This window comes from Moschus berezovskii, chromosome X, assembly GCF_049115385.1.
Source record: "Moschus berezovskii isolate FMDL1 chromosome X, NW_MosBer_1.0, whole genome shotgun sequence".
Classification (NCBI taxonomy): Eukaryota; Metazoa; Chordata; class Mammalia; order Artiodactyla; family Moschidae; genus Moschus; species Moschus berezovskii.
Window position 1 is genome coordinate 47,107,252 of NC_142488.1, and position 21,047 is coordinate 47,128,298.

Sequence of the window (21,047 nt, forward strand, 5' to 3'; positions counted from 1 at the left end):
GTTTGCCTTGGAAACAAACAGAAATCATTCTGTCGTTTTTAAGATTCCATCCAAGTACTTCATTTCGGACTCTTTTGTTGACCATGATGGCTACTCCATTTCTTCTAAGGGATTCCTGCCCACAGTAGTAGATATAATGGTCATCCGAGTTAAATTCACCCATTCCAGTCCATTTTAATTCACTGATTCCTAGAATGTCTATGTTCACTCTTTCCATCTCCTGTTTGACCACTTCCAATTTGCCTTGATTCATGGATCTAACATTCCAAGTTCCTATGCCATATTGCTCTTTACAGCATCGGACCTTGCTTCTATCACTGGTCACATCCACAACTGGGTATTGCTTTTGCTTTTGCTTCATCCCTTTATTCCTTCTAGAGTTATTTCTCCACTGAGCTCCAGTAGCATACTGGGCACCTACCGACCTGAATGTGGTCCACTGGAGAAGGGAATGACAAACCACTTTGGTATACTTACCTTGAGAACCCCATGAACAGTATCAAAGGGCAAAATATACATACTACTATGTATAAAATAGATAACGAGTAAGGACCTATTGTATAGCACAGGGAAATACACTCAATATCTTAAAATAAGCTACCAGAGAAGAGAATGTAAAAAGGAATATTTCATACATACAAACACAAACACACACACACATATATATATGATTAACTTTTCTGTACACCTGAAACTACTACATTATAAATAAACTATATTTTAATAAAGATCAAGGAAAGAAAAATGTCTATTCTGGCCTTCTGCCCATTTCTTTCTTTCTTTTTTTTTAACAAATGAAGAAATTTATTAACCTGGCAGCATTTGTTCTAATCCTTCATGTTCGCAGCTGAGTTTTTTTTGACATTGAGTTGTATTAGCTATAAATTCATTTTGTATATCAGTCCCTTGTTGGTCATATCATTTGCATGTATTTTCTTCCATACAATGATCTGTCTTTTCACTTTGTCAATAGTTTCCTTTGCTATGCAAAAGCTTTTAAGTTTAATTCGGTTTCATTTGTTATTTTTGTGTTTGTTTTCTTTGCCTTAAGAGATAGATTCAAATAATACTGCTACAATTTTTGCCAAAGAATGTTCTGTCCATGTTTTTTCTAGGAGTTTTATGGTTTCTGGTCTTACACTTAAGTCTTCAATTAATTTTGCTTTTCAGTGATTTATTAAATGTTTTAATATCCTCTATTTCATTTATTTCTGCTCTGATCTTTGTGATTTCTTTCCTTCTACTAATATTAGGTTTTGTGTGTTCATCTAGTTCCTTTAGATATAAGGTTAGATCGTTTATTTGAGATATTTCTTGTTTCCTGAGGTAAGTTTGTATCACTTAATCTTCCCTCTTAGAATTATTTTTCCTGCATCCCATAGATTTTGGATCATTGTGTTTTCTTTTTCATTTGTTTCCAAGTATTTTTTAATTTCTTCTTTGATTACTTTAGTGATCCATTTCTTTCTTAGCGGTACCTTGTTTAGTATCAGTGTGGTTGTTGTTGTTGTTTGCATTTTTTTTCCTTGTAGTTGATTTGTAGTTTTATCGTGTTGTAGTCAGAAAGGATGCTTGACTGCATTCAATTTTCTTAATTTCCCAAGGATTGTTTTGTGGCCAAGCATGTGATCTATCCTGGAGAATGTTCCATGTTTGTAAAGAATGTGTATTCTATTGCTTTTTGATGGAATATATATATATATATATATATAAGCAAAAACAATACCCAGTTGTGGATGTGACTGGTGATATAAGCAAGGTTCAATGCTGTAAAGAGCAATACTGCATAGGAACCTGGAATGTTAGGTCCATGAATCAAGGCAAATTGGAAGTGGTCAAACAGGAGATGGCAAGAATGAACATCGACATTCTAGGAATCAGCGAACTAAAATGGACTGGAATGGGTGAATTTAACTCAGATGACCATTATATCTACTACTGTAGGCAGGAATCCCTTAGAAGAAATGGAGTACCCTTCATGGTCAATAAAACAGTCCAAAATGCAGTACTTGGATGCAATCTCAAAAACGACAGAATGATCTCTGTTCCTTTCCAAGGCAAGCCATTCAGTATCATGGTGATCCAAGCCTATGTCCCAACCAGTAACGCTGAAGAATCTGAAATTGAACGGTTTTATGAAAACCTACAAGACCTTTTAGAACTAACAACCCAAAAAATGTCCTTTTCATTATAGGGTACTTAAATGCAAAAGTAGAAAGTCAAGAAACACCTGGAGTAACAGGCAAATTTGGCCTTGGAATACAGAATGAAGCAGGGCAAATGCTAATAGAGTTTTCCCAAGAGAACACACTGGTCATAGCAAACACCCTCTTCCAACAACACAAGAAAGACTATACACACGGACATTACCAGATGGACAACACCAAAATCATATTGATTATATTCTTTACAGTCAAAGATGGAGAAGCTCTATACAGTCAGCAAAAACAAGACTGGGAGCTGACTGTGGTTCAGATAATGAGCTCCTTATTGCCAAATTCAGGCTGAAACTGAAGAAAGCAGGGAAAATCACTAGACCATGCAAGTATGACCTAAATCAAATCAAATATGATTATACAGTGGAAGTGAGAAATAGATTTAAAGGACTAGATCTGCTAGACAGAGTACCTGATGAACTATGGAAGGGGTTAGTGACATTGTACAGGAGTCAGGGATCAAGACCATCCCCAAGGAAAAGAAATGCAAAAAAGCAAAAAGGCTGTCTGAGGAGGCCTTACAAATAGCTGTGAAAAGAAGAGAAGTGAAAATCAAAGGAGAAAAGGAAAGATATTACCATTTGAATGCAGAGTTCCAAAGAATAGCAAGGAAAGATAAGAACGCCTTCCTCAGCGATCAATGCAAAGAAATAGAGGAAAACAACAGAATGGAAAAGACAAGAGATCTCTTCAAGAAAATGAGAGATACCAAGGGAATATTTCATGCAAAGATGGGCTCGATAAAGGACAGAATATGTATGGACCTAATAGAAGCAGAAGATATTAAGAAGAGGTGGCAAGAATACACAGAAGAACTGTACAAAAAAAATCTTCACGACCCAGATAATCACGATGGTGTGATCACTCACCTAGAGCCAGACATCCTGGAATGTGAAGTCAAGTGGGCCTTAGAAAGCATCACTATGATCAAAGCTAGTGGAGGTGATGGAATTCCAGCCGAGCTATTTCGAATCCTGAAAGATGATGCTGTGAAAGTGCTGCACTCCATATGCCAGCAAACATGGAAAACTCAGCAGTGGCCACAGGACTGGAAAAGGTCAGTTTTCATTCCAATCCCAAAGAAAGGCAATGCCAAAGAATGCTCAAACTACTGCACAATTGCACTCATCTCACACGCTAGTAAAGTCATGCTCAAAATTCTCCAAGCCAGGCTTCAGCAATAAATGAACTGTGTAATTCCAGATGTTCAGGCTGGTTTTAGGAAAGGCAGAGGCACCAGAGATCAAATTGCCAGCATCCACTGGATCATGGAGAAAGCAAGAGAGTTCCAGAAAAACATCTATTTCTGCTTTATTGACTATGCCACAGCCTTTGACTGTGTGGATCACAATAAACTGTGGGAAATTCTGAAAGAGATGGGAATACCAGACCACCTGACCTGCCTCTTGCGAAAACTATATGCAGGTCAGGAAGCAATAGTTGGAACTGGTCATGGAACAACAGACTGGTTCCAAATAGGAAAATGAGTACATCAAGGCTGTATATTGTCACTCTGCTTGTTTAACTTATATTCAGAGTACACATCATGAGAAACGCTGAACTGGAAGAAGCACAAGGTGGAATCACGATTGCCAGGGGAAATATCAATAAACTCAGATATGCAGATTACATCACCCTTATGGCAGAAAGTGAAGAGGAACTGAAAAACCTCTTGATGAAAGTGAAAGAGGAGAGTGAGAAAGTTGGCTTAAAGCTCAACATTCAGAAAACTAAGATCATGGCATCTGGTCCCATGACTTCATGGCAAATAGATGGGGAAACAGCGGAAACACTGTTAGACTTTATTTTGCGGGGCTCCAAAATCACTGCAGATGGTGATTGCAGCCATGAAATTAAAAGACACTTACTCCTTGGAAGGAAAGTTATGACCAACCTAGATAGCATATTAAAAAGCAGAGATATTACTTTGCCAACAATGGTTTGCCTAGTCGAGGCTATGGTTTTTCCAGTGGTCGTGTATGCATGTGAGAGTTGGACTGTGAAGAAAGCTGAGTGTCGAAGAATTGATGCTTTTGAACTGTGGTGCTGGAAAAGACTCTTGTGACTCCCTTGGACTGCAAGGAGATTCACCCAGTCCATTCTAAAGAGACCCGTCCTGAGTGTTCATTGGAAGGACTGATGCTGAGGCTGAAACTGCAATACTTTGGCCACCTCATGGGAAGAGTTGACTCACTGGAAAAGACCCTAATGCTGGGAGGGATTGGGGGCAGGAGGAGAAGGGGACGACAGAGAATGAGATGGCTGAATGGCATCACCGACATGATGCACATGAGTTTTTGTGAACTCTGGGAGTTGGTGATGGACAGGGACGCCTGGCGTGCTGTGATTCATGGGGTCACAAAGAGTCAGAAAGTACTGAGTGACTGAACTGAAACTGAACTGAAATTTATATATATATAAATTCCATTTGGTCTAATATGTCATTTAAGGCCAGTTTTTCCTTACTGAATTTATGTCTGGATGATCTGTCCATTGATTTAAGTGGGGATGTTAAAATCTCCTACAATTTTTGTGTTACTGTCAATGTCCCCTTCATGTCTCTTGACATGTGCTTTATATATTTAAGTGGCCCTATGTTGGGTGCATACATCTATACAATTATTATATCTTCTTGCATTGATCTCTTGATCATGATGTCAGTTTCCTTTGTCTCTATTCAAATTATTTACTCATTTTAAAAATTGATTTTTCTGCATTTTTGTTGTTGACTTGTATGAGTTTTTTTACATTGTCTAGATATTAAACCCTTAACATATATATATATATATATATATATATATATATAATCTTCAAATGTTTTCTCTCATTGTGTAGGTCGTCTTTTCAGTTTATTGATAATGTCTTTTGATGCACAGAAGTTTTTTTTTTTTTAATTTTCATGAAGTACAAATTGTCCAGGTTTTTCTTTTTTTGCTTTTGGTGTCATATCTAATAATGCCAATAATGGCAGTTCTTCATTAACTATTTAGTCGAATGGTCCTAGATTTTCCTTTATTGGGAGGTTTTTGACTACTGATTTAATCTCTTTACTTATAACTCTGTTAAGGATTTTTATTTCTTCTTGAGTCACACAATTTGCTTGTTTCTAGGAATTTTCCATTTAATCTAAGTTATCTAATTTGTTGGTGTATAATTATTTATATTTTCTTATAATCCTTTCTATTTCTGTAAGGTTGGTAGCAATGTCCTTGCTGTCATTTCTGTCTTTAGTTTCATGTGGTTTCTCTCTCTTTTTCTTTGTCATTCTAACTAAAGATTTATCAGTTTGATTGATCTTTTCAAATAATCAATTTCTGGTTTCAGCTATTTTCTCTATTGGTTTTCTTTTCTCTGTTTTTCTTGTTTTTAGTCTAATTTTTCTTCTTGTATTCTGCCACCTTTGGGTTTAGTGTGTTCATCTTTTTATAGCTCCTTAAGGTGTAAATTTAGGGTACTGATTAGGGATTTCTCTTCTTTTTAAATGTAGGTATTGACAGCTATATATTTCCTGTTGATAACTGTTTTCATTTCATCTCAAAAACTTTGGTATGTTGCATTTTTATTTTAATTTATATTTAAGTGTGTCCTAATTTCCCCTGTGATTATTTTTTGATCCATTGATCTTTCAAGAGTATGATGTTTAATTTCCATATATTTGCATCATTTTCATTTTCTTTTTGTTAGTGACTTCTATCTTCATTCCACTGTGGTTGAAGAAGACATTTTGTATGATTTCAATTTTTTAAAAAAATTGAATTATTGGGAATTGTTTTGTGACTTAACATATGATCTATCCTGGAGAATGCACCACATGCACTTGAGAAGAATGCATTCAGTTGTTGGGTAGAATGTTCTACATGTATCTTTTAGGTCTAGCTGGTTTACAGTCCTATTTAAGCTCTCTACTTTCTTATTTATCTTCTGCATAGATATTTTATTCATTATGGAAAGTGGAATATTGAATTTTCCACTATTTTTTGCAATTATCTATTTCTCCTTCAATTTTGTCAATACATCGTTTTTGGGGTACTCACTTTTTTGGTGTACATATATTTCTAATGATTGTATATTCTGGTTGCATTGACACTTTACCAGTATATAATTTCCTTTCTTGTGTCTTGTAACATTTTGACTTAAAGTTTATTTTATCTGATATGTATATAGCCACCCAGCTACTTTTGGTTACTATTTCCATGGGTAATCTTTTTCCATCCTTTCATTTTTCAATCTATTTGTACTTTTTGGATACAAAGTGAATCTCTTGTAGACAGTATGTAGTTAAGTCATGTTTTTTAACCACTTCATCAATCTCTGACTTGATTAATCAGCTTAATCCATTTACATTTTAAAATATCACTGACAGGTAAAGACTTACTTTACCATTTTGCTATTTTCATTTTGTATTCTTTTTGTCCCTCATGTTCTCCATTACTGCCTACTCTTGTGTTTATTTTTTTTCAAGGGAAACTTTTTGAGTCCCTTATCTTTTCTTTATGTGTATATTATTTAGATTTTTTATGGTTACCATAAGGATTATGTTTAACATATGTATATGTTATAGCATATTATGTTTATAGCAATCTAATTCAAATTATTAAAAACTTAACTTCACTAGCATACAAAAACTCTGCTACTGTACAGCCCAGTCCTTTTTATGTTATTGTTTCACAAATTGTAACTTTATATGTTGTGTGTCCAATAACATTTTATAATTGTTTTTACTCATATGTCTTCTAAATAATGCAGAAAATAAAAATTGAAAACTAAAAATGCAATAGTATTGACTTTCATGCTTACTTATCTATGGACATTTATCAGAGATTTATATTTCTTCATATGGCTTCTAGTTACTGTCTAGTGTCCTTTCACTTTGACCAAAAAGACACACTTTAGCATTTCTTGTAGGACAGATCCAGTGTTAACAAATTCCCTCAGGTATTATTTATCTAGAAATGCCTCAATTTCACACTTGTTTTTGAAGAAAAGCTTTACCAGATACAGAATTCTTGGCTGAGAGGTGTTTTTTTTTTTTTTTTTTTTGTCTTTTACTTTCAGCACTCTAAATATATCATCTCAGTATGTTCTGTCCCCAGTGGTTTCTGATGACAAATCAGCTGTTAATCTTCTTCAGAATACCATGTATATGATGAATCACTTTTCTCTTCTACTGCTTTTAAGATTCTTCACCTTCAACAGTTCAATCATGTGTCTTTATGTGGATATCTTTTTTAATCAATTAATTTTTATTGAAGGATAATTGCTTTACAGAATTTTGTTGTTTTCTGTCAAATTTCAACATGAATCAGCCTTAGGTATACATATATCCCCTCCCTTTTGAAACTCTCTCCTATCTCCCTCCCCATCCCACCCTTCTAGGTTGATACAGAGTCCCTGTTTGAGTTTCCTCAGCCATACAGCAAATTCCCGGTTGGCTATCTATTTTACATATGGTAATGTAAGCTTCAATGTTACTCTTTCCATTTCTCTCACCCTCTCCTCCCCTGCCCCCCATGTCTATAAGTCTATTCAATATATCTTCTTCTCCATTGTTTCCCTGTAAATAAATTCTTCTACCATTTTTCTAGATTCTGCATATATGCGTTAGAATACGATATTTATCTTTCTCGTTCTGACTTACTTCATTCTGTATAATAGATTCTAGGTTCATCCACCTCATTAGGACTGACTCAAAGGCACTCCTTTTTATGGCTGAGTAATATTCTGGTTTTTCCCGTGGTCATGTATGGATGTGAGAGTTGAACTGTGAAGAAAGCTGATCGCCGAAGAATGGATGCTTTTGAACTGTGGTGCTGGAGAAGACTCTTGAGAGTCCCTTGGACTGCAAGGAGATCCAACCAGTCCATTCTAAAGGAGATCAATCCTGGGTGTTCATTGGGAGGAATGATGCTAAAGCTGAAACTCCAATACTTTGGCCACCTCATGCTAAGAGTTGACTCACTGGAAAAGAGCCTGATGCTAGGAGGGATTGGGGGTGGGAGGAGACGGGGACGACAGAGAATGAGATGGCTGGGTGGCATGACTGACTCGATGGACATGAGTTTGAGTGAATTCCGGGAGTTGGTGATGGCGTGCTGTGATTCATGGGGTCACAAAGAGTCGGACATGACTGAGCGACTGAACTGAACTGACTGAATATTCCATTGTTTATATTTACCTCAATTTCTTTATCCATTCATCTGTTGATGGACATCTAGATTGCTTCCATGTTCTAGCTACTCTCTTGATGACTGTCGCTTTGTAGTATAACCTGAAGTCAGGAAGGTTGATTCCTCCAGCTCAGTTCTTCTTTCTCAATACTGCTTTGGCTTTCATGTGTTTCCATATGAATTGTGAAACTTTTTGTTCTAGTTCTATGAAAAGTGTCAGTGGTAATTTTATAGGAATCCCATTGAATCTGTAGATTGTGTTTTGTAGTATAGTCATTTTCACAATATTGATTCTTCCTACCTAGGAACATGGAATATCTCTCCATCTGTTTATGCCATCTATGATTTCTTTCATCAGTGTCATAATTTTCTGTGTATAGTTCTTTTGTTTACTTAGGTAAGTTTATTCCTAGATATTTCATTCATTTGGTTGCCGCAACGAATGGGATTGATTCCTTAATATGTATTTCTGATTTTTCATTGTTAGTATATAGAAATGCAAGTGATTTCTGTGTATTGATTTTGTATCCTGTGACTTTCCTGAATTCACTGATTAGCTCTGGTAATTTTCTGATACTGTCTTTAGGGTTTTCTATGTACAGTGTCATGTCAACTGCAAACAGTGAGAGCTTTACTTATTTTTTGCTGATTTGGATGCCTTTTGTTTCTTTTTCTTCTCTGATAGCTGTATCTAGGAATTCCAGATCTATGTTGAATAATAGCGGTGTGAGTGGACACACTTTTATTATTCCTGATTTTAGGGAGAATGCTTTCAGTTTTTCACCATTGAGAATAATGTTTGCTATAGGCTTGTCATATGTGGCCTTTACTATGTTGAGGTAGGTTCCTTCTATGCCCGTTTTTTGAAGAGTTTTAATAATAAATGGATGCTGAATTTTGTCAAAGGCTTTTTCTGCATCTATTGAGATGATCATATGGCTTTTATCTTTCAATTTGGTAATATGGTGTATCACATTGATTGATTTGCATATATTAAAGAATACTTGCATCCCTGGAATAAACCCAACTTGATCATGGTGTATGAGCTTTTTGATGTGTTGCTGAATTCTGTTTGCTAAAATTTTGTTGAGGATTTTTGCCTCTATGTTCATCAATGACATTGGCCTGCAGTTTTCTATTTTTGTGTTGTCTTTGACTGGTTTTGGTATCAGGGTGATGGTGGCCTCATAGAATAAATTTCAAAGTGTTCTTTCTTTTGTAATTTTTTGAAAGAGTTTTAGAAAGATAGTCATTAGCTCTTCTCTAAATGTTTGATGGGATTCTTCTGTGAACCCCTCTGGTCCTGGGCTTTTGTTTTTTGGGAGATTTTTGATCACAGATTCAATTTCAGTATTTGTAATTAGGTTTTTCATAATTTCTATTTCTTCTTGGTTCAGTCTTGGAAGATTGAGCTTTTCTAAGAATCTGTGGATTTCTTCCAGGTTATCCATTTTATTGCCAAATTGTTGTTCATAATAGTCTCTTATAATCCTTTGTATCTCTGCTTGTCTGTTGTAACCTCTCCTTTTTCATTTCTAATTTTGTTGATTTGATTCTTCTCTCTTTTTTTCTTGACAAGTCTGTCTAAAGGTTTGTCAATTTTGTTTATCTTCTCAAAGAACCAGCTTTCAGTTTTATTAATCTTTATTATTGTTTCTTTCTCTTTTTTACATTTATTTCTGCTAGGATCTTTATGATTTCTTTCCTTCTACTAATTTTGGGGGTTTTTGTTCTTCTTTTTCCAGTTGTTTTAGGTGTAAAATTAGGTTGCTCTTCCATGTTTTTCTTGTTTCTTGAGGTAGGATTGTATTGCTATAAATTTCCCTCTTAGAACTGCTTTTGGTGCTTCCCATGTCTTGAGTTGCCTTGTTTCCATTGTCATTTGTTTCTAGAACATTTTTTAAATTTTCCTTTGATTTCATCAATAACCTGTTGCTCATTTAGAAACGTGTTGTTTAATCTCCATGTGTTTGTGTTTCTTACAATTTTTTTGGTTGTAATTGATATCTAGTTTCATAGTGTTGTAGTCAGAGAAGATGCTTGGTATGATTTAAATTTTCTCAAATTTACTGAGGCTTGATTTGTGACCCAAAGGTTGGACAAAGGTCCATGTAGTCAAGGCTATGGTTTTTCCAGTGGTCATGTATGAATGTGAGAGATGGACTATAAACAAAGCTGAGCACTGAAGAATTGATGCTTTTGAACTGTGGTGTTGGAGAAGACTCTTGAGAGTCCCTTGGACTGCAAGGAGATCCAAACAGTCCATCTTAAAGGAGATCAGTCCTGGGTGCTCATTGGAAGGTCTAATGTTGAAGCTGAAACTCCAATACTTTGGCCACCTGATGCGAAGAGCTGACTCATTTGAAAAGACCCTGATGCTGGGAAAGATTGAGGGCAGGGGGAGAGGGGACAACAGAGGATGAGATGGTTGGATGACATCACCAACTTGATGGACATGGGTTTGTGTGGACTCTGGGTGTTGGTGATAGACAAGGAGGCCTGGTGTGCAGCGGTTCATGGGGTCACAAAGAGTCGGACACGACTGAGTGACTGAACTGAACTGAACTGATTTGTGACCCAAAATGTGGTCTGTCCTAGAGAATGCTCCATGTGCACTTGAAAGGAAGGTGTAGTGTTCTGCATTTGGATGGAATGTCCTGAAGATATCAATGAGATCCATATCATCTAATGTGTCATTTAAGACTTGTGCTTCCTTATTAGTTTTCTGTTTTGATGATCTCTCTATTGGTGTGAGTGGGGTGTTAAAGTCTCCTACTATGATTGTATTACTGTCAATTTTCCCTTTTATGTCTGTTAGTGTTTGTCTTAAGTATTGAAGTGCTCCTATATTGGGTGCATAGATATTTACAATTGTTATGTCTTCGTCTTGGATTGTTCCCTTGATTATATGTTGTGTTCTTCCTTATCTCTTGTTATCTTCTTTATTTGAAGGTCTATTTTATCTGATATGAGGATTGTTACTCCAACTTTCTTTTACTTCTCATTTTGCATGGAATATATTTTTCCATCCTCTCCCTTTCAGTCTATATGTGTCTTGAGGTCTGAAGTGGATTTCTTGTAGAGAGCATATATATGGGTCTTGTATTTGTGTCCATTCAGCCAGTCTGTGTCTTTTGGTTGGAGCATTTAATGCATTTACATCTAAAGATTTAAAGTAAAAAAAAAAATAATAAAGATTTAAAGTAATTATTGATATATATGTTCCTATTGCCATTTTCTTACTTGTTTGGGGTTGATTTTGTAGATCTTTTTTCTTCTCTTGTATTTCTTGACTATAAAGTCCTTTTAACATTTATTGTAAAGCTGGTTTGGTGGTACTGAATTCTCTTTACTTTTGCTTGTCTGAAAAGCTTTTTATTTCTCCATCAATTTTGAATGAGTTCCTTGCCAGGTAAAGTAATCTTGTTGTAGATTTTTCCTTTTCAGTGCTGTAAATATTTCCTGCCATGCCTTTCTGGCCTGCAGAGTTTCTGTTGAAAGATCAGCTGTTAAGCATATGGGGTTTCCCTTCTATGTTTATTGTTGCTTTTCCCTTGCTGCTTTTAATATTCTTTATTTGTGTTTAGTTTTGTTAGTTTGATTAATATGTGTCTTGGCATGTTTCTCCTTGGGTTTATCCTGTATGGGACTCTTTGTGCCTCTTGGACTTGATTGACTATTTCCTTTACATGTTGGGGAAATTTTCTACTATAATCTCTTCAAAAATATTCTCACACCCTTTCTTTTTCTCTTCTTCTATGGGACCTCTGTAATTCGAATGTTGTTGTGTTTGATATTGTCCCAGAAGTCTCTGAGACTATCCTCAGTTCTTTTCATTCTTTTTATTTTATTCTTCTCTTTAGAAGTCATTTCCAGCATTTTGTCTTCCAGCTCATTGATTCATTCTTCTACTTCAGATAGTCTGCTATTGATTCCTTCTAGAGTGTTTTTAGTTTCAGTAATTGCATTGTTTATCTCTGTATGTCTGTAATTGTTCTAGGTTTTTGTTAATTGATTCTTGCATTTTCTCCATTTTGTTTTCAAGATTTTTGATCATCTTTCTATCATTATTATTAATTCTTTTGAAGGTAATTTGCCTATTTCCTCTTCATTTATTTGGACTTCTATGTTTCTAGTTTGTTCCTTCATTTGTTTGGTATTTCTCTGCCTTTTCAGTATTTTTTTTAACTTATTGTGTTTGAGATCTCCTTTTCCCAGGTTTCAAGGTTGAATTCTTTCTTCCTTTTGGTTTCTGCCCTCCTAAGTTTGGTCCAGTGGTTTGTGTAAGCTTTGTATAGGGTGAGATTTGTGCCAAGTTTTTTGTTTATTTGTTTGTTTGTGTGTTCTTCCTCTGACAGGCAAGGCTGAGTGAGGTGGTAACCCTGTCTGCTGATGACTGGGTTTGTATTTTTGTTTTATTTGTTGTTTAGATAAGGTTAGGTTGCTACTGGTGGTCAGGTGATGCCAGGTCTTGTTCAAATGATTTCCTTTGTGTGATTTCTCACTATTTGATACCCTCTAGGGTTAGTTCTTTGGTAGTCTAAAGTCTTGGAGTCAGTGCTCCCACTCCAAAAGCTCAGGGCTTGATCTCTGGAAATTTATAAATACTGTTCTTGAAAACCTTCTAAGCTGATTGAATGGAATAAAAAAGGAAGACTCCAAGTGATGCAGTCTGTGTATGAAAGATTGTCCTGGTTTTTTTGGCTGTGCTGTGTCCTTTTTGCTGTGTGGGCTTTTCTCTAGTTGCAGCAAGTGGAGGGTACTCTCCCTGCAGTGTGTGGGCTTCTCCTTGTGGTGGCTTTTCTTGTTGTGGAGAATGAACTCTCCAGTGTGCAGGCTTCAGTAGTTGTGGCTCCCAGGTTCTAGAGCACAGGCTCAACAGTTGTGGTGCACAGGCTTAGTTGCTTCGTGGCAGGTTGGCTCTTCCTGGACTAGGGATCAAACCTGTGTTTTTGCAGGCTGCAGTGCAAAGGGTATGTCATGTGCATGTGCTGGGGAAAGATTCCCCATTCTCAGCTGGGTAAATTCCCCCTTTTGAAGCCCTTCTTTGTACCCTAAAAGAAGTAGCCCTAACGTGAAAGAAAACTGTGGATATCTTTGAATTTAATGTAGTTGGAATTTGTCAAGGTTCTTATTTGTAAACTCATGTCTTTCATTAGATTTGGGAAGTTTCTGAACACTATTTCTTCCAGTATTCTTTCTTCCCCTTTGTCTCATTTCTCCCTCTAAGATTCCTATAGTGTGTGTTGGTCACTTTATTTACTTCAGGTCCCTTAGGTTCTATTCACTTTTCATTATCATTTTTTCTGTCCACTTTATAAATTTCAATTGGCCTACCTTTAATTCACTGACTCTTATTTCTCCCTGATTAAATATGCTATTGAATCCCTCAGTTGAATTGTTTTTCAGTTACTCTGATTTTTAACTCCAGAATTTCTATTTAGTTCTTTTAAATAATTTTTGTTTATTGATGTTCAAAACATTTTGATTACAATTTTCTTTAGTTTTTTTTTTCTCCATGCTTTCCTTTAGCATTTTGAGCATATTTGATACAGTTGTGTTGAAGTCTTTGTCTAGTAAGTCTCATATCTAAATTTCATTTTTGTCCATCAATTTTATTCTTTTGAATAGGCCATAATTTCCCATTGCTTTGTATATCCTGTGATTTTGTTGTTGTTCTTAAAAACTGAACATTTGATTATTGTAATATGGTAACTCTGGCAATCTTTCTCAGGATTTGCTGTGTTGTTGCAGCCTTTGTTGGAAGGCTGGAGTAATCCGTATGTTCAGTGAGTACTCAAAGCCATTTTTGAAAAGATTGTATTCCTTGTCATGAATGGTCTCTGCAGTCTCTATTCCTTTAGCTCTTGTTTAACTAGTGTTTTGACAGAGATTTCCTTGAATGCTGGGAGCTAAAAATAAAATTAAATGCCAACAATAAAAGAAAAGCCAGTCTCAGGACTCTCCTGGTGGTCCAGTGGTTATGAATCCACCTTGCAATGCAGCAGATACTGGTTCAAACCCTGGTCCAAGGAAATCCCACATGCCTCGGTAAACTAAGCCTGTGTGCCACAACTATTGAAGCCTGTGTGCCTAGATCCTGTGCTCTGCAACAAAAGAAGTCACCACAATGAGAAGCCCATGCTTGCCAAAACTAAAGAAAGCCCACGAGCAACAACAAAGAGCCAGCACAGCCAATAAATAAATAAATATTAAAAAAAAGAACCTGCCTTACAATGCAGGAGACACGGGTTCAATCACTGGTCAGGGATCTAAAATCCCACATGCCATGAAGAAACTAAGCTTGCATGCCACAAATACTGAGCCTGTGCATGGTACAACTAAAGAGTCCATATGCCACACCAAAAGTTCCCTCATGACACGTGGAAGATCCTGTGTGCTACAACTAAGACCTAATGCAGCTAAATAAACATCTTTTAAAAGAAGAAGAAAAAAGAAAAGCAGCCTCTCTCAAAACAAAACAAAACCCTAAACACCTCTCAGAGTCCTTACAGATTGTTTTTGTGCTGGGGCAATCTAACACTTAGTCAGGTTTATGCTAAGCCTGTGGTGAAACTTAGTGTGATCTGAATTCTAAGTTAGGCAAAATAGAGACAAGTTCCTTGCATTAGTCATTCAAGTAGACCTCAGAAAACTTAGAAGAGACACATATAATACTTTGTAAATAAGGTCTTCTCCGCTCCCTCTAGAACCAGGGACCAAGATCCCACAGTGGGAACATGAACTTTTACCACTCTAAGGCTGCTACCAGTGCTTGCCAGCATAGAGTAATATGTGTTCCTCTCCCCCTTACCCTCTCTTCCCCTCTCGCCCTCCACCTCCCCCTCCCTTACTGAAACTCACTGCCTCCACTACTGCTGTGCCACAGCTGCAGCTGGAGCCAGCACATAGCCATGGCCGAGAACCCCAGCTTGGAGAACCACCTTATCAAGAGCTTTAAGAATAAGGGCCACGATGGAGACAATGTGAAGATACAGAAATGAAATGACTGTTCAACTGCAAAAGAACAAAAGAGATGAACAATTACTGAAAAAACGAAATGTTCCCCAAGAAGAAAATTTAGAAGATTCAGATGTTGATGCTGTTTTTAAAGCACACAGTATAATACTAGAAGCTATAATGCAGAATGCCACAAGTGATAAATACCCAGTGGCCCAGGTGAGTGCTATACAGACTGCAAGAAAACTTTTATCCAGTGACAGAAATCCACCAGGTCATGACCTAATAAAATCTCTGATTTTACCAATTCTAGTGAAGGGTCTAGAAAGGGATGATAATCCTTCATTACAGTTTGAAGCTGTATAAGTGTTAACTAATATAGCATCAAGAACTTCTGCACAGACTTAAACTATCATACAGTTTAATGTTGTACCTCTTTTTCTAAGACTTCTCCTTTAAGCCACATCAGAATGCTTGTGAGCAAGCAGTATGGGCTTTGGGAAACATTGTAGGTGATGATCCTCAGTGTAGAGATTACGTCATGTTCACTGAGAATTGTCAAAACTCTTCTGTCTTTCATCAGTCCCTCCATTCTTATTGCCTTCTTTTGGAATGTCTCATGGATTATTTTCAGTCTCTGCAGAAATAGAAATAAGAACCGACTCCATCACCTATGGAGACAGTCTGGAGATTTTGCCAGCATTGTGTGTCTTAATACACCATATGGACATAAACACTCTTGTGGATACTGTTTGGGTGCTGTCACATCTGATAGATGGAGTTAAAGAGCAGATACAGATGGTTATTGATTCAGGGGCTGTGCCATTTCTTGTGCCCCTTCTGAGCCATCAGGAAATGAAAGTTCAAACAGCGGCACTCGGAGCACTTGGCAACATAGTGACAGGTGCCAGCGAGCAGACCCAGGTTGTTCTCAACTGCAATGTCCTATCACACTTCCCAAATCTCTTATCACATCCAAAGGAGAAGATAAATAAGGAAGCAGTGTGATTCTTTTCCAACATTACAGCAGGCAACCAGCAAAAAGTTCAAGCTGTAATAGATGATGGATTAATCCTATGATTATTTATCAGCTTGCTAAGGGGGACTTTGGAACACAAAAGGAAGCCTTTGGGGCAATTAGCAACTTAATTATAAGTGGCAAAAAATATCAAATTGAGTACCTTGTACAGCACAATACCACCGTTCTCTAATTTACTTTCGGTAAAAGATTCTCAAGTTATTCAGGTGGTTTTAGATGGCCTATAATGGCTAGTGATGAAGCAAGCATGATAGCTGAAATAATAAAGAATGCAGTGGTTTGGAGAAGTTTTACAGCAATATGAAGATGAAGACATATATTTAGCATTTGAAATCATAGATTGGTATTTCTTTGACAACAGTATAGATGAAAATCTTAGCATCATTCCAATGCAACACAAGGAGTTACGTAAAACTTTGATCCAACAGCCAACCTTCAAACAAAAGAATTTATTTTTAAATTCAATTGAGTGCAGCATCTTTCCCACATTCAATATGAAGCACCACCAGATGGCTACCAAATGACGAGAACAACAACTACAAAATGCTTCAAAACATACATGCCCCCTTGTTTTGATGCTTCTAAAGCAAGCCATGTCTCAATCACTCTGCAAATGCCAAAAGTCACTAATCAAATGGACTATAAAGGATTATGACTGCCTAAACGGTTTTAGAATTCTCCTTTGTTAACAACCTCAACTACCCTATTTTCCCTGTTCCCTTGTGCTACATACCGACAAATGTAGTATCCAGTTTAGAATATTTTGAGATGGTGGCTTTGCTATTCCAGAGAATAGCAAGGAGAGATTTTTAAAAAAGCCTTCCTCGGTGATCAATGCAAAGAAATAGAGAAAGATAATAGAATGGGAAAGACTAGAGATCTCTTCAAGAAAATTAGGGATACCACGGGAATATTTCATGTAAAGATGGGCACAATAAAGGACAGAAATGGTATGGGCCTAATAGAAACAGAAGATATTAAGAAGAGGTGGCAAGAATACACAGAAGAACTATACAAAAAAGATCTTTATGACCCAGATAACCACGATGGTGTGATCACTCACCTAGAGCCAGACATCCTGGAATCTGAAGTTAAGTGAGCCTTAGAAAAAATCACTATGAACAAAGCTAGTGGAGGTGATGGACTTGCTTTTGAGCTATTTCAAATCCTAAAAGGTGATGGTGTAAAAGTGCTGCACTCTGTGCCAGCAAACTTGGAAAACTCAGCAATGGCCACAGGACTGGAAAAGATCAGTTTTCATTCCAATCCCAAAGAAAGGAAATGCCAAAGAATGTTCAAACTACTGCACAATTGCACTCATCTCACACACTAGCAAAGAAATGCTCAAAATTCTCCAAGCCAGGCTTCAACAGTATGTGAACCATGAACTTCCAGATGTTCAAGCAGGTTTTAGCAAAGGCAGAGGAATCAGAGGTCAAATTGACAACATCCGCTGGATCATGGAGAAAGCAAGAGAGTTCCAGAAAAACATCTACTTGTGCTTTATTGACTATGCCAAAGCCTTTGACTGTGTGGATCACAATAAACTGTGGAAAATTCTGAAAGAGATGGGAATACCAGACCACCTGACCTGCCTCCTGAGAAACATATATGCAGGTCAGGAAGCAACAGTTAGAACTCGACATGGAACAACAGACAGGTTCCAAATCAGGAAAGGAGTACATCAATGTTGTATATTGTCACCCTGCTTATTTAACTTATATGCAGAGTACATCATGAGAAATGCTGGGCTGGATGAAGTACAAGCTGGAATTAAGATTTCCAGGAGAAATATCAATAACCTCAGATGTGCAGATGACACCACACCTATGGCAGAAAGTGAAGAACTAAGGAGCCTCTTAATGAAAGTGAAAGATAAAAGTGGAAAAAGTTGCCTTAAAAGTCAACATTCAGAAAACTAAAATTATGGCATTTGATCCCATCACTTCCTGGCAAATAGAAGGGGAAACAATGGAAACAGTGATAGACTTTATTTTGGGGGGCTCCAAAATCACTGCAGATGGTGACTGCAGCTATGAAATTAAAAGATGTTTGTGCCTTGGAAGAAAAGTTATGACCAACTTTTACAGCATATTTAAAAGCAGATACATTACTTTTCCAACAAAAGTTCATATAGTCAAAGCTTTGGTTTTTAAAAAAAAAAACGTGGTAGTCACGTATGGATGTGAGAGTGGACTATACAGAAAGCTAAGGCCTGAAGAATTGATGCTTTTGAACTGTGGTGTTGGAGAAGACTGTTGAGAGTCCCTTGGACAACAAGGAGATCCAACCAGTCCATCCTAAAGGAAATCAGTCCTGAATATTCATTGGAAGGACTGATGCTGAAGCTGAAACTCCAATATTTTGGCCACCTGATGCAAAAAACTGACTCATTTGAAAAGACTCTGATGTTGGGAATGATTGAAGGTTGGAGGAGAAGGGGACAACAGAGGATGAGATGGTTGGATAACATCACTGACTCCAAGGACATGAGCCTGAGTAAGTTCTGGAATTTGGTGAAGGACAGGGAAACCTGGCGTGCTGCAGTCCATGAGGTCGGAAAGAGTTCGACACTACTGAGCGACTGAACTGACCCGAAGTGAGGTGGTGGCATGTCAGCTGCCCATTTGATACTCCTTTGGGAAATGGTGTGCTGTGGATCAAGGTGCTTTTGTATGATACATACACACGCTGGAAGAATTTCAAGAGGTGCAATCTGATCTGAAGTCCATCATTGTCCTCCATAAACATATTTTCGCACTCTTTAAATGGAATAATAGATTTTAAAGTACAAATGATTTTCATTGGTGGAACTGACACAAAAAGGTAACTTAAAAAAAACTTGTTTATTGATTAAACTGATAAGTTTTAAGAAACCCTACTTTGTCTACCCGTAATTTATGCTTTTATTATCTGCCTCACATGCTAGGGCTGGAGAAATAACTTTGGCTATGGATGGTAATGTTTTTGCTGTTATACCTATTTTTTGAGAACAGTAAGCCATATTTGACCATTCACTTCACCCTGTGTGTTCTTACTGTTTTGAAGTAATCAAATGTTGTGTATGGTATTTTACTTGAGGTGCAACCTATTACAGACTTGAACTTCTGTTTAAGTTGAAAGCAAGAGTCCTTGACTATAAAGGAAAAAATAAATAAAAACACAAAGGTCAAAGAAAGAAAAAAGCTACCACAATACCCAGGAAGGGGTGGGGCAAGGGCATGCAAATGCACCACAAAACTTTCCTATTTGCAGTTGTCTTTTTCTTGATTTAGTGTTCACTTGATTGCCAGAAAGATTTGACTGATTTTCAGAGCTCTGACAAAGTTGGCTCTGACAGTTTCTGCTCATTTTTTGATGTTTCTGTGGAGAAATGAGAGCTTGGAATTGTCTTCTCTGTCGTTTTGTTATATGATCTATATTAAACAATAGCTTATTGAGATATATTCAAGTACTATCAACTTTACCTTTTAAAATGTACAATTCAGTGGGCTTTAGTATATCACAGCCAGTGTTCTTGCCTGGAGAATCCCAGGGATGGGGGAGCCTGGTGGGCTGCCGTCTATGGGGTCACACAGAGTTGGACACGACTGAAGTGACTTAGCAGCAGCAGCAGCAGCAGCAGTATATCACAGAGTTTTGAAATCATCATTATCTTAATTTCAAACATTTTCATCACCATAAAAAGTGACTTTATCAATCAGTTTCCATTCCACTCCTCTTACAGCTCTAGGCAACAGCTAGTCCAATTTCTGTCTCTATGGATTTTTCTTTTTTGAATATTTCATATAAATAGAACCATGCATTATGTGGTCTTTTGTTACTGACTTCTTTCACTTAGTATAATTTTTGCATGGCTCATCCATGCCATAATATGTATCAGTACTCTAGTCCTTTAAAAAAAAAAAAAAAACTCTTAATTTTGAGATAGTGGTAGATTCACATGCAGTTATAAGAAATAAGACAGGGGTATCCTCTGCAGTGTTTTCCTAGTCATCTACAACTATAGTTCAATATCACAACCAGGATGTTGATATTGATACAGTTAAAATACAGAATATTTCCATTACTACAAGAACCCCTCATGTTGTCCTGTTATATTATAGCCACACTCGCCACTCTCCTACTTCCACTCCATTCTTAATCTCTTGTAGCCTCTTATCTGTTTTCCATATATATAATTTTGTCATTTCAGGAATGTTAAGTGAATATAATTTTACAGTTGTAGCTTTGGAGATTGACTTTTTTCACTCAGCATAATTCTTCTGTTGTTGAGGTTCATACTTTGTTGTTGTGTGTCTTAATAGTCCATTCCCTTTTTATTGCTGAGTTGTATTTCATGTTATTGATGCACCATAGTTTGCTCAACCATTCACCCACTGAAAGACATTTGGTTGTTTTCCAATTTGGGACTACTATGAACAAAGCCATTATGAACTTTCATGCACAGGTTTTTGTGTGAACAGAAATTTTCAATTATCTGAGATAAATGCCCAAGTATAATTGCTGGTCACATGGTAGTTGCCTTTATAATTGTATAAGAAACTGCCAAACTGTCTTTCAGAGTTATGCCATTTTGAATTCATACCAGCAATGTATTAGTGATTCAGTTTCTTCATCATTATCAGCATTTGGTGCTGTCACTTTTTTATTTTAGACATTTTA

General features: G+C 36.8%; 1 pseudogene; it reads left to right on the forward strand.

Moving 5' to 3' along the window:
* The first annotated feature begins 15,297 nt into the window (after nucleotides 1-15,297).
* On the forward strand, nucleotides 15,298-16,851 carry LOC129563869 (importin subunit alpha-4 pseudogene; annotated as a pseudogene).
* Nucleotides 16,852-21,047: the final 4,196 nt, after the last annotated feature.